This window comes from Canis lupus, chromosome 38 (assembly GCF_048164855.1).
Source record: "Canis lupus baileyi chromosome 38, mCanLup2.hap1, whole genome shotgun sequence".
In the NCBI taxonomy this organism is placed as follows: Eukaryota; Metazoa; Chordata; class Mammalia; order Carnivora; family Canidae; genus Canis; species Canis lupus.
In genome coordinates this window covers 13,176,700-13,192,114 of record NC_132875.1, presented here as the reverse complement: position 1 = coordinate 13,192,114, position 15,415 = coordinate 13,176,700, and the positions used below count along the sequence as shown (strand labels likewise).

The following is a 15,415-nucleotide window of genomic DNA, read 5'->3' as shown; positions in this document are numbered from 1 at the left end:
CTGGTCTTTTCTAGGTTTTTATCAGCATCCATTTCCCAAACCAACACACAGAAACAAAGTCTTGTACAGGGGGAAAAAGGGTTCTTCCTCATTAAAAGGGGGGGGGGGGAGGATTGGAATATTTAGAGATTTTTGGTTTTGTTCTTGTCACATATACAATGAAATTAGTTTTTTTTCTTACTTATAGGACCCCAAGTTTTTGAAAAAATACATTTAGTACCTTTATTCTGCATGAAACATTAGTACATAATAGTGGCAGTCACTGAATGGAAGTTGATTTTGTAGAAACATCACTGAGGTAATGAGAAGGTGTCTTGCACAGATCACTGGTTGTAGATCATGGGGTCTTTGGGCTAAGAGACAGAAGGCATGGGAGAGGCAGGAAATATCTTAACTGTCTTGATATAGGCAGTCAAGCTTGCTGTTTTTTGAGGTGAAGCATAGAAATGAATACTCTTTTTTTCTTTTTCTATCAACCTTAAAATTAATAAAATTTCTTCCAAAACTGGTTTCCCTGAAGTCATCGTGTTCTATGTTTCAAGTTTTCATTGCTCTTCTTCTCTGGTTTGTTCCATGATATTTTAATGAAAATTTGAGAATTATATACTAATTTGTTTACTGTCTATTTCTTCTACTACAGTATAAGATCCACTGAGGAGAAAATTTTTATCTATCTTGTTTTTAGCACCATCTCCAAATCATAGACCAAAACCTGGCCCAGAGTAAGTCTTCAATAAATATCTTCCTCCTGATTAAATGAATAAATGAGCCAGTCAATCACTCCAATAATTTATGGACCATCATTTAGCTAGATGCCATTTTAAATTCCGTGTTACTTTTTTCTCTTGAATTTTCATCCACATATACTGTCAGCATAGTTAGATAAGTAATATGAATTAGTTAGAAAATTGGGATGTGAAAAGAGAGTAATTTTAGAATCGCAAAAAAATAAAGGCAGAATATTATCTGAAACATTTAAAAAAACACACTGACCAAATTTAGTGTACTGTTATTCATCACCATGTTTTCCTTTATTGATTTCCTCCAAATATTTTTGAGAGAATATTAGATAAGAATATTCTCAACCTTGCAAAAGAGAAAAAACTCATAATTTTATAGATCTCATGTTTGGTACATTAGTTTTTTCTTCTCCTCTGCTATCATAAAAATTATTGAACATAAACTCAAAAACTGCCTTATATTGATCCACCGTGAATGCAGGCACAGTAGTCCAATGTTAAGCACTTTGAAACCAAACTTGGTTTCCATTTGTCCTGTAAGTCATTTCCATGGCCAAAAATATGAATGAACAAATAGCCCTTCCAGAGATGCTCTCTAGATTAACAGATGTTGGCTTTGTCATGTCAGATGGATAGGGAAAAGATCTAATGGATCTTCAAAGATATTTTTTTGCTTCCACTGTTTTTCAGAAACAATATTTAAAATGTTAGGGAGAATGACATCCGAAAGCTCAGATTGTAACCTCTGTAACCAGGGAAAGGGAGTAAGTGGAGATATTGTTCCTTAATGATGATCTCATTAATTTAAATCTTCATACTTTTCCATCTACGCATAAGGCATTGTGATAATGCACCCTTCTAATCCACACTAAGTTTGAAACAGGTCAATCTGTCTACGTTAATCATTACCTTTTGTTTTTAATTTCTCAAACTTTTTAGCATGTCTTCATCAATTCTCTCTATTCCAATATTAAGACACTTACTAAAATATGCAAGTTCAAATACAACTAATACATATTCATGACTTTTAAAGATGTAAAGTATTAGGCCTTGGATTGGACTGAAGAATTTAGAATTTGGGATTTATGATTGTCCAGAATTGGGGTCGAGACTGTCTCATTTAACTTAATGATAGCCAATACGTTCTAGTTTTATATTGACCAAAGTGACCTTTAAAGCATTACATTGATGTAAGTAGAAAAATACGCTCTTTGGCTACAGTATTGTCTGAATAACCTTTTGTTTATTTCTATGGAAAGCTCTCGGTGGTGTCTACAGGTTTTCACTCAGCACTGACCCCAGGACAAATCATTGTGTTAGACACAGTGTCTCAGACCCCTTGCAACCTCTCTCTTTGCCCTGTTCTTATTCTCCCTTTAGCCTTCAGCCCTCAGGATATGCAGTTTGTCTGTCAAAATCTGCTCACAAGAAAATAATCAGAAGCACATTCACACCAAAGAATATTTGATAAATAGTTCAAATGTGAGCTATTTTAAGTCACTCTGAATTTAAATGCACAAAAGCCAAAACCATCAAGTTCATACTGAAATCCCTAAATAGAATTTCAGTTTTCAGCAAATGTTATCCTTGCCCTTCCAGGCATCTCGCCCCTGCCTGCTCCTCCTCTCATTGGCAGGAGAGTCAAGTATTTGTGTTTGGAAAGTGTAAGGGTGTGGTTTGTCTATAAATGCATGTGTGTGTACCCGTGTGTGTGTGTGTGTGTGTGTGTGTCTGTGTGTTTAGAGGTATGACACGTGAGGGACTTGTGTGCGGTGTGTCTATGTGTGTCTGCTTTTGCAAGGTGTGGGGTATGAGGGGGTGTGTACGTGTTTGTGTGTAATGTTAATGTGAACACAAAGGGCTTCCTGAACATTTATAATCACACCATGTAGAACCACTACCTTTGTATTTTAAAGCACCTTTAGTTTTCATATACATTTGAAAAATTATAAAGAAAATATTTGAGTATTATTCTACATTAGAAAAGATATTGAAAGGTGATGATGAGTAAATGCTTGTAATTCTTAAGGGGTACAGTGTTTAAATCACCCTTCAGCTTCTTTTCTTATCTCTTATACTGCTGGTCCCGTCGTTCTATGTCATCAGGTCTCTATATCTTGTGTGTAACAGAACAAAAGCGAAAATAGCTTTATCACCTAATATTTTCATTGTAATTTAAATGTATTTCTTTCCATGACAAATTCTTGGAATTCATAGCTCGTTCCACACATTTCAAGAAAAAAAGAAATTTGCCCCTACGTCTCTACTGCCATGTTCAAATCATCCACTTGATGCGCTGGGCAGTGGAGCCATACTTGCATGGTCCACTTGACCTACTGGGTAGTGGAGCCATCTACAGGACACTGTCCTTTCAATCTAGGCCTCTTCACGAAGTGCCCTAGTGAACATGTCACCAAGTGATTTCTATTTGGTGTGTGTCTTCAGGAAGCTTTATCAGCACAAGCAGCCTTGGAAATGCTGATACACCTGTCAGAGTGGAGGGGAATGTCACAGAAAATGTAAGGAGTTAAGTGAGGGACTGGCAGCTCTGTTGGCTCAGCATTCACCTCAGAAAATAAGAGACTCAATCTGCAGACATGTTTATGATTTTCTTATTAGGTGTCACAGGCGACACAATCTCTTCCAGAATATAGGAACAATACAGAGAAGTGGGCATTAAAATTTTAACCAGAAACAGCTGAGATAGAAAATAAAGCGAGCTGGCAAAGCAGAAGCCACAGAGTAGAAGGAGTTTCAGATTAAAAGTAACCTGGATTTTAATCTGGGGTCTTCCATTTACAAGATGAATGACCTTAAGCAAACTAACTTCTGTTAGGCTCAGTTTCCTTATCTGGAAAATGGGCATAAATATCTATTTTACACAGCTGTTGTAAAGGACACATGAGGTAATATTGGTAAGAAACAAACCCAGATGCTTACACCTCCAGGCTTTTAATAAATAATTAAAAATTAGTTATCATTGGACCACAATCACAAGTCTGCTGCAAACACTCTGCTTATTTGTTTCCACAGTGCTGGTTCTCACCTCTTCTCTTGTCATTGTGGTCATTAGCCTTTTTTGTTTGTGTTATCAGGTTTTTGTCTGTTTCTTAAATTCTGTGATTTGTTCATGTTTGTATTTCCAGGTGTGACTGTATTCGTATCCTGAATATGATCAAAAAAATAACAGATAAACCTTACTGGATATTATTTGCCAGGCCCTCTTGTAAGTACTTGAACTTTCTAAATTCTTATGAGAATCCTATTAGGTAGTTCCTACTGTTATCCTCATTTTGATGATGAGACATTACCTAAGAGCCAAATAAATTTCAAAGGCTGGATTCCAAACATGGACATCTGGGTCCAGATCCTGCCTTTTGAACCAGCATGCAATTACACTGGAGATGCAAGGAAATCCAAGTATGAAACAAGGTGGAGGCTGCCACCCAGTGAGAAAGCTTTGAATTGCAGTGAATTAACCAGAAGTCAGGGGAGATGCAAGCAAATTACACTAAGAAGCTAGGAAAGAAGGCTCCAGAGAGCATAGCTCCCAGGGTTGAACAGCATCTGATGTCGCTAAGAGACTGAACTGTAGGTGGGAGTTGCAGATTTTCAAGGAATATTTGATTTATCTCATTTGTTTACTTGGAATTTATACCTAGGCCACTGATCAAAAATACTTCGAAAATAAAGACTTCCGCCATGAACAAAAATACATTTAAAAGAGCTGACATATCGATGATCCAGGTCTCCATGAACCGCCACACGGCAATGCCTCATTTATTTCTGTGGCTGCAGGAAGCACATTAAGTACCAGGAGATTTCGTTTTCTGATCGAAAGATTCATTAACGCTATTTGGCATTGAGCTCTGGAAGGTACTTAATATGTATCGATTAATAATTAATGAAGAGAAGTGTGAGTGGGTCAATGGGAATGAGGCTATAGGACAGTGGTGCAAAAGTGATTAGACACTAAAATCCGGAGCTCCTGCTGTGATCAGGGAAGTGTTTAACTGTTCTGTAGTGAGGGAGCTGTTTTCTGCTCAGGTATAATCGAGAAGCTATTCTTTCAGCCTCAAAGCCAGAGGCTCATAAAACTCTTCTCAGCACCATGGTCCTGCTGGAATATTTGTGAATGTGAGCAAGATAGAGAACCTGTAACATTGAAGAGCAAAGAAGCCCTTTCCAGGTAGTTTGTAACTCATGGCAGGCATTAAAGATAATGCATGCTCTGGAGACATACAAGGAAATGGAGAAAATAAGATTTAGCTGTTAATAGTAACATGGACCTCGTTACATGTTAACATCTGTGGCTTCTTTTTTTTTTTTGTTTTTTTTTGTTTTTTTTACATCTGTTGCTTCTTAGCGAGCTTTGCCCAGGTCAATTAGTCCTTACGTTTTCATTAGCATTCTCAGGAATATAGTGAGTGCTTTCTGTGTCTGATACATTAGGTGTTTCCCCCCAAAAGTTCTCATTTTATCATGACAAAAATCCTGCATACAATTATCCTAGATATAAGAACCAATGCTCAGAGAGTTTAAGTAGCTTGACTAAGTCACTCAGGCCAAAGTATGAACATTAGTGTTTGATAGTACCAAAGACACCGATTGAATAGGCATTTATTGTATAGGTGCTCTGTAAATGCAGAAGGTCAAATATAAGGGCAAAAGGTAAAGAGACGATAAAGGCAAAGAGAAAGAGGGAGAGGGAGGCTAAGTTAATAAATCACAGATTGTTTGCTGATCAGCTGAGCCCAGGAATAGAATACAGGGAGCCTAGAGAAATGTGTATCTAACCTGTCCAGAAATCTCCTTCACTGAAATATCTAAGACTTCCAGTAAGACTTTAGAAAAAACTAGACTGCCATCCAAAGATAAATTCCCCAAGGACAGACTGACCTACTAATATTTTGAAGAAAAAAAGATGGGGATCTAAGCAATGATGGTACAAACTCAACTTCTGAATTAACGAATCACCTAACTACAGTTAGGAAAAGAAACAACAGCCCATAATACTTCTATGAAATAAATTCAGGGATACACATATATTTAATCTAACCTGGGAAGTTTACTTCTGTGAATCTGTCCAAAGACATGCTCTTTAAAAATAAGACATTTTTCCTACATTAAAATGTTTAGCATAATTTATTTATAATAGTCCATGAAGATTACACTAAAAAAGGAAAGTGTTTATAATTAACATTGGCAGATAATATATGGAGCATCCGGTTAAATTTGAATTCCAGATAAGCAACAATTTTTTTAAGTAAAACTATTTCCCTTGCACTATTTTAAACATAGTTATGCAAAAAAAAAAATTACTGTTCATCTGAAATTCAAATTTAATAGAGCACCCTGTACTTTTATTTGCTAAACTGGGTAGCCTTAATTATGATATAATGTTGAGTTGAAAGAAAGCAGGATACAAAAATTTATATACAAATGGATTTGAGCTAGATTTAAAAAAAATTTCAGCATTTGGTGTTCTTATATCATTTGCCTTTTTAGAATACGTTTCTATACTTTCAGTTATTTCTTTGTTTTACTATTTAAACAATGAAAACTTAAAAAAAAATAGGCCCATCAGTATTTTTAAAGGTTAGGATATAGTTGCAGAGTAGCAGATAAGTCTCCATAGGATGATTAACTCATTGAATATGATCTTTAATAATTTTTAGTAGCGTGTTAAATATACAATGAGTGAATATATGTGTGTATGTAAGATATGTACATACATATATGCATGTGTGTATATATGTGTGTATATGTAGGCAGAGAGAGAAAAAAGAGATTATGCCATAATAATTCTAGCCATAATCATGTTTTGTCAGTCTTATCCCTAGATTCTTCAGTTAGAGTCATGCCAAGTGGCAAGCACTTCTTAACTCCAATCATTAAAAAAAAAAAAAAAAAGAAGGAAACTCCTAGTATGATTTTAGGCCATGTTCTCCACATGCAACAGGAGGGAATATAACAATCTAACAAACAAAAAATAACAGCAACAAAAACTGCCTTTCAGCTGATCTCTGGGAAACAAGCATGCTAATTTGTAGTCTCTCCACATGCACGCCCGCCTCATTATAATCCACTCTCCACACTGCAGTGGCCAAAATGTAAACCTCTGCTTAAAATCCTTCCAACAATTCCATCACTCTCTGCCTATAGACCTCTTCTTAACACAGCCTATAATTAGGGTGACTCAGAGTCCCAGTGGCCACCTGTTGTTCTGGTGTAATCATTGAGAGTACCTCCTTTTTAATCTCAAAAGCCATCCAGTGTGGACAATAAACTACACAGTTACCCCTCCCTGTTCTGGCTTTCCTCTTGCTCCACCCCCATTACTCTGCCCCCATCTGACACACTGGTGTCCCATTCTCCTTCCTAATTCAGAGCCTCTTCCAGGCTCTCCCTGCTGCTGTAAAACACTCTCCTTTCCCCGTCCCTCCTCCCCCAGACTAATGCCTCCGTAAAGCTATTCAGCACTCATATTGTAGTTCAAACATCACTTTCTTTCCATCATCTATTCTTTTACTCCTAGAGGAGGTGTAGTCCTCCTAGTATTTATTCCCATAGCACCATATGTCTCTGCATTCATTAACAGAGGTGCTATGACATTTATTTGCAAGATTATTTGATTAATGATCACATTTTCTATCTTACTGTACATTCCCTGTGTATGGGGACAGGTTGGTTTCTCATCATTTATTTATTTTGTTTTGTTGTGCAAGTCCCCATAATTGTGCCTATGTTATTGGGGCTTGATGATTATTTATTGAACTCATGATTGAAGGTGCTACACGACCCTTTTATGACACAGCACATACAATCTCACCTATTTCACTATGCCTACTTCAAAGTGAGGTTGTACTGTGTTCATCAAAAGGTTTGTCATGTTGGTTTGACTCTTTTTTGCGAGGTTATCAGCCAATGGTACTCATTTCCTACATCCGTTAATTCAAAACCATGTGTGAAAATAGATTAAAATCACCAGTTTTCTTTGTTTAGGACCTATAATACATTTACAAGGCAATTAGCAAACTTATTCTGCCTTTTATGAACACGTCTTATTTCCCCCAATTCATGTTGAATTGTTGTGAATATATCTCACACACCGTCTCTTCATTAAATCACCATTGTATCTTTGTTCTAGAGGTAAACGTTTATTTAATTTTTTAATAATCATCCCAATTATTATGTTTATATCTCTCCAGATGCTTTTTCAACTAGTTTTGTTTTAAATGGTGTCTGTTAGTCTTTGGTTTAGCTCTCTTTATACTCCATTTTTATGAAAGGATTCTGGAACATTTAAACTTTCCTGTACTCACGAACATCTTCTCAGATACCTTATATCTGCTTAAATTTGGGGGGGCACTTCCAGTGTCCAACTCCCCATATAGCCTGTTACATATCCCATCTTACATAGAGCATTACAAACTAACCAGTGAAAATCTTAAAAATGATGATAATAGTGTACATATATTAAGTACTTACCATATGATAGTCTTCTAAGTGCCTTTCATGTATTAACTCAGGTCTATATCAAGAGGACCATAAAAATGCAAAATGTAACAACATTCTAAAGCAATTAGGTTGGAACAATGAAAAGTCATTATGAAAACACAGATCCTGTGCTTTGGGGGAAGAATGCCAAGTCCTTGGTTCAGAGAGACAGAAGTAAGGCAAGTGAGTGATTTTAATATTTTGCACTTTGGTTTCATGTGAGGTTTCAGGATGGTTAATGTTTGGCCTCAAACATTTATATTCTTTAATAGACACTTGGGACACTTTCCTGATGCCACTGTCTTTGGAACAAAGCTCCTATAACTAAAATCTCTCCCAAGTAGATTAAAAAGTATTGTACAAAAGATATTCCCCCTCCATCTCATGTGGGTCTAAGATTGGATCAAAGTCTTTCTTCACTAGAAAGTAAGAATCTCCTCAATGACCTGAAAGTGCTCACTTTGTTTTTGTTTTTTGTTTTGTTTTGTTTTGTTTTTTAAGATTTGTTTATTTGTTTCAGAGGGAGAAAGAGACAGCTGGAGGTGAGGGGCAGAGGGCTGGGAGAGAAAGAATCCTCAAGCAGACTCCCGACGCTCTAAGCACAGAGCTCATAGCTCAATTCCATGACCCTGAGATTAGGACCTGAGCCAAAATCAAGAGTCAGATGCTTCACTGACTGAACCACCCAGGTGCCCCCAAAGTGCTCATTTTAAATGTGAGAATTCTTCACCTCAGTGAGAGGATGATAAAATTTATATATTCCTGAAAAGGAATCCTGACCATGATATAAACAGAATAAATTTGATTGAAAGTCTATCCATGTATAAACAGTATTATGAAATACTGAATAATCTTATTTGTGACAAATTTTTAAAAGCTATAATATTTATATACTCAAATACCTTGTCTTACTGTATAATCTTCTTAGCTTTGCTTAAACACCCAAATCTTACTAACTCAACCATTTTTCCCTTCTTGATGAAAGCCTCAGGAACTATTCACTTTGAGGTTTTGGTCAGATAAGTTTTACTCAAAAACATAACTGCTCTTTATTGGTTTGGTGCTGTTAGAGAGATGTAAAAAGTGAAATCACCATTACGTATTGATCTCACAGTTAATTAACTACTATCCTGAAGTTAGTATCTCCCTAATTAATGATGTGCGTGCTAATAAAGAAAGATGTTCTCTGTAACAGATGTGTATTTGATTCTTCTACATTTTTACTTACTCTCAGGGAAGAACCTGTTAAGTGTTAAATTCCTTTCTCTTGGTTTCAAAATCCCCCTAATTCCATTACTCATTTCACTGCTAAAAGTGAACAACTTTGTTCTTCACTTACATCTCTATAGATTTAGTTGGCTGTGTATCATAATATGTAGAGATTCACAGTTCTTTTGGTCTTTCTGTATGTAACACATCCTTCTAAGGGGACTCTGGGTTTTTTCCCCATTTTTCTGAAACTTAATGATAACTCATAAAAACATAATTTACTTTTCTCTATTATCTCAAGATCTTAAGTTATCAATGTTTCAAACATTTATCCATTTTACCCACTTTAATGAGAAAATAATCACTAATTTTTAATGCGTTATTTCTGAAAAAGCCCCAAACTATTTGTATTTGTGCGACTTACAAACTAAACATATAAGTTGAATAGCACACTAATTTTCAGTAGTGACTCAGGATGGACTGTGTTATTTATTGCCTTTGCAGCCAAAGAAAGAGGTCAAGGTTCTTTAAAGATACTTGTTCCTGTCTCGCTGTAGCCAAGTTTTTGAGTTTGGCAGGTTATGAAACACTTAATTCAATCTCAAGACATGAAATCTTGTTACACCTAGGTTTCTTTAATAATAAAGTTCATTGATTGTTGCGGATAAGAGGTATATTCACAGTTAGTGTTGATGGTCTTATAGCTACTTCATACCTATCTATCAAATTACAATAGTACCTGAATGGGTTCTGACCAGCACAACGAAAATTAAAGAGTATACCACCTGTTAGTTTTTACAGCATTATATTTCAGAACTACAGCCGCCGGAGGAGTTATGATCTAAATTTTTATTTGTCATTTGGTGGTTCGGTAAAAGCACTTGGCCAAATGTGGCTATGAAACTGCTTTTGTCTTAGCCCAGATCAACTCTCTCTTTCCCATTTTCCAGGTTTAACTACTTTCACTCTATGGGTCTCAAAATGTTTCATGATCTGGGTAGTTCAGAAATTCTCTTGTATCAAGTAATTTAATCATTGTTATGTAGTATCAGAATTCCCCTATTCTCAAACTTCAGCTTTTCTATTTTTTTAATATTTATTTATTTATTTGAGAGAGAGAGAGAGAGAGAAGCAGAGCAGAGGGAGAAAGAGAGAGAGAGAAAGGGAATCTCCAGCAGAAACCCCATGGAGCCCGACTCAGAGCTCAATCCCACCACCCTGAGATCATGACCTGAGTGTAAATCAAGATCACATGAGCCACCTAGGTGCCTCAAACTTCAGCTTTTAAAAGAGATTATATTTATATAGAGACATTGTATGATATTTTAAAGAGAATTATATTCAAATAGACATATTATGTCAATCAGTTGCATTGATAAGTACCTGTTTGCCCCATTGCTGTAGTAAATGCAGATGACAGCCACTTATGTTCTTACCTTTACTCTCCATTTGTATTTCCCTGTATCTATCCCTTTTAAAGGGCATATGTCACTGTCTAGGTTCTCAGATGATGGTCTCAGTTATCATATAGTCTATACACCTGATTTATTATTAGGCATTTTGTATTTATATATTTTTAATTATTATAAAACCCTAACAATGCAATTATTTGCTCTTTATAGATTAGGAAATTCAGGCTCTACGCATTTAACTTGTTCAAGTTTTGATAGATTAGAGACCCAGCAAAGGCAAAATAAAATTTGATATATCAGGGATGCCACGGGGCTAGTTTCTGGAGCACCGATATAGAAAAGTAGTAAGTACATAGAATCCAGTGTCAAATTGCCTGCATTCAAGTCCTGGCTCGCCTTCTTTTGCTAGATTTGTGAACTGTTGTAATTATTGAACTTCTCTGAACTTCAGTGCTTGCATCATTGTAAAAAGCAGAGTGCTCCTTCTTAACTCATAAGATTATTCTGAGGATTTGATGAGATAATGCATATAAAGACCATAGTATTTGACATGTGATAAATTCTCAAAACTTTTAGTTAGCTCTTAATATATCTTATTTTCTTACCAAATTGATGGAAAAGAGTTATTTTCCTCAGCAAGTTTTGACAGTCTAACTTCCAGACTGAAGCTGAGTTCGAAAGCTTCTTCCATTTCACAGAAACGTGAGCAGCATCACTGAAAATTCCTTCTTTCTATATTAGTGCAGTACTTTATCAAAAGACAGATGCCATCAATATACGGATGACATAAAAACAAGAAAAAGTAAACACAAAAATCCATTCATAGCTGAAATTAAGACAAAGTATTTAAATATTAGCTATATAAAAAACGTATTTTTTTTCCTAATTTGTTTTTAAACCACTAATTACTGTGTATTTGTCACACGATAAGCATTTGGTTAAGCTTTCTTTGACATAACATTGTCTTCTCAGGATAAAACTAGAAAATAGATATTTTTATCATCATGTAACACAAAAGGCTACTTTCTTTGCACTATACTATGTTTCTCATGTGATTCAGTCTGCATGACTCTGTAAATGTCACTTACACTTTGGCTTTCCATATTAGTTGTTATCTGTGAGTTTTGGAATGAAAAAAAAATTAGACTCCACAACCATCTACGTATTAAATTAACCGATTCATACATCATCAGTGTCTAATTAATTAATTAATTAATGCAGCTAAGGCCAATACCAAAATGATATCAAAAATTATAATTCCACCTTAATTTATCAATCTTGTGTGCCAGAAATTTTATATTCTTACTATTAAAGACTTAAAAATCCTGTCCTCCCAAAAGTTTTCCATTTCCCCTTTCTTAGCCAATAGTATGAGCATGAGAATCTTTTGAAGGTACATTGATTTTATGTTATGCAATAACACATTTTCATTCTCCATTAATCCACCTCCCTCTCTACCCACCAACTTCCCTTCTCCCAGAGTTATCCTTTCTGATCACAGTATAATATGTATATTTTGGAATTTCCTTAGAATAACAGAACCATAAAATTTTAGGGGAGAAAAGGACTTCGGAGATCTCATAATTTAAAATTGTAATTATAAAGATGTTAAAGCTCAAACACTGAACTCATGTATGGTCTGGTGAAAGTCACAGAAGTGAGACATAACAAAATCTATATTTCACTTTCTTAATGAATTCAATATCCCTTTAGGAACTATTCCTATAAGATAGTGCTAGACCTATAAGAAATTTTACTCCAGAGAGGAATTTGCAATATGGATGGGGGGAAGAAAAGATACACACAGATAAACACATTTAGTTAGTCAAGACAGGTTCTCCATTAAAGAATGTTACCATAGTGATACATTCATACATATATGCATATATAGAACATTATGACCAAGAGTAGAAATGATATACCAAAAAAAAAATGATGTGGCATAAAATATAAATCTTGTGTCTAGGAGCATCTTGCAATACAAAAGTCAAAGAGTTGGATAAACACTAAAATTGGAGAGAAAACAGAAAATTATTCTGAATAAGGAATAGATCAGTGTTCTTGGAGCATCTTCTGTGAAAAAATCTGCTCATGCTCTTTGGCAAAAGCAGAAGAGATTCAATTCCCCCCAAAAAGTTAAGGGCACAGAACAGTTACCCTCCCCCCCACACACACATTAATCCAAGAAAGAGGCCCTTGCAGCTGCATGATGCAGGGTCCTTGTTCTCCTTTAAGGACTGCCTTAGGATTTAGGAGTTAAAAACGAGGGTTATGACTTTCTGGCAATGTAACGAATAATTTGCAGCCACACAATTATTGGAACAAATTGACAAGAAACATTAAATGTCTCTATTACCAGTAAAAGTGTAAAAATATGAGAAAAATGTCATCCTGGAGCAGATCAATCATTTAAGCATTCCAGTAAGTGGTTTCTCAAAATGTTACACTGAAGATCTCTAACTTCCTTTGACAGCCTGACGTGCATCCACCATCAATTAATTTATCTCAACTGTTCTTGAATCTCTGTCTTTCAACAACACCACCTTTCTGGGAAAAGACTTTATATGTTTATAATCCCTTTCAAGTGTGAAAGGTGACCCTTACTCTGATAATTAGAGATCAAATAAAGAAATCTGAAGTTACGGTATACACATCCTTCAAAAATGTTTTAGACTTCAATTATCTCAACTCTCAGCTTTTATCTTTGGAGGTTAGAGTCCTCTTTTTTGTGTGTGCACATCATTATACAGAAAGTGGTCAATCCCATTTCATCTGCAACTCTATTGAAATGTCCAATATCTTTTAAAAATGTGATCATTTACTGGAAAACTACTAAAATCTATGAAAATTCCTTTTGAGACAAAAGCACTTTAAAAACCCCAGGTAATATCATGTCCAGAAAGACCCAGAATACTTACTTTTCATGTTTTCTGCTGTGCTCTGCTTTTTAAATACTGGATAGACAGCTAACAAAAAATTAGGGTAGAGTAAGTCATGTTAAAGTCGGGTCATTTGTTCCTGTGAATGGTCTCTTCCCAAAGAATCATGCTGTCTACACATGATGCTGACCTTTCTGCTGCTCCGATAGTGGTGACAATTTCTCCTAGTATTTTGTGAACACGTAAATGAAATTTTGTTTTTTAAAAAATAAGAGATGGGATGCCTGAGTGGCTCAGCGGTTAACCATCTGCCTTTGGATCCTGGAGTCCTGGGATCAAATCCCACATGAGATTCCCTGCCTGGAGCCTGCTTCTCCCTCTGCCTATGTCTCTGCCTCTCTTTCTCTGTGTCTCTCATGAATAAATAAATAAAATCTTAAAAAAATATGAGGCAACATTTATGGTGAATACGATTCTGAAAGGACTAATGTGTACTATAATATTAATTTCTGTTTAGTGTAAAATTACTGCCAACTATACTAATTTTATGTCTTTTTTCCCCAGTTAAAATGTAGCATGGACACCATCTAAATTTTTTCAGGAGATAGTTATGAAATCATCAGACAGATTTGAAGGCCCAACACACTGGAGATATTTCTTAAATTTATTCAAAAGAGTAAATCAACAGTTTTAGGCAGTCACAAAAGCTATTCATTTCATACATCATAAATAAAATTTTACTTAACAATTAAGTGCTTTAAACACTAACCCAAGACATTAAATTGATCTGGAAAGATCCCTATTCTCAAAGTAGAGGTCAATATTATGGATGTGGAGAAAATTTTGCCACTACCTACTAACTGACCCAGCAGAAAGAAAATAAAAAGTAAAAAAAAATCTTCATAGTTATACTTAGAAAAGTCACCATATATCCTTAACTCTTCATTTGCTATGGCATCACAATTAACCTAAAGACTACCTAGAAATCTATCTATAAAAAGATAGTTTTTTGCTTTTTAATAAAATATAAACATATGATCAAAGAAATTGTAATCAAATAATCTTTTTGTATTGTTTTTCTGATTCCCATGATATTTGACATATACCTTACCATAAAAATATAATTTAAAATGTCAAGAACTTTTCAAGCATGTTTATTAAGTAGTTTCAGCATGATTTTAGTTCATTGTTTTCCAAAAGAAAAAAGGTAAGAATTATCACTTTTTATCATTCATTAATGCATTCAACATACGTATTAGGTACCAATTCCATGCCAACAGTCCTGAAAAAGGCAGTTCATTCACAATCATGTTAGTTACAATTTTGTTTATAATATTAAATATTTAGAAAAACCTAATTTCAAACAATATTAAGTTGCTTTAAATAAACCCCATTCAATTAAATCTGGGCAACCATTACCATTTAAAATTTACACAGATAAATAATTGTTTAAAATAAATGGTTAATTTTTAATTGAGAGGGTTGAAACAGATTCGAGTTGGAATCTGGTTTTATTTTATTTTGTAGTTCCATAGCCATGTATATAAAGAAAGCAAAATGGGTACTATGGCTAGATAACAAACCAACATATTATCATGTATTAGAATAAAAAATCTTAAAAAAATGTTTAAACAAAATGTTCAATTTGGTTATCTCAATAATATACTTAGTGAAA

General features: G+C 34.9%; 2 long non-coding RNA genes across 2 annotated transcripts in view; one reads left to right on the top strand and one right to left on the bottom strand.

The window, feature by feature from the left end:
- LOC140626662 (uncharacterized) overlaps nucleotides 1-15,415 on the bottom strand; it is a 111,562-nt gene that overhangs the window by 10,279 nt on the left and 85,868 nt on the right. Inside the window, exons 3-4 of the long non-coding RNA XR_012025715.1 lie at nucleotides 11,467-11,687; nucleotides 221-353 (exon numbers count right to left, since the gene is read on the bottom strand). This is a non-coding gene — a long non-coding RNA (uncharacterized lncRNA). The remainder of the gene's footprint in view (nucleotides 1-220; nucleotides 354-11,466; nucleotides 11,688-15,415) is intronic.
- Nucleotides 3,885-8,414, top strand: LOC140626808 (uncharacterized). Its single transcript, XR_012025810.1, has 3 exons — nucleotides 3,885-3,966; nucleotides 4,403-4,616; nucleotides 8,273-8,414. It is a non-coding gene; the product is annotated as an uncharacterized lncRNA (long non-coding RNA).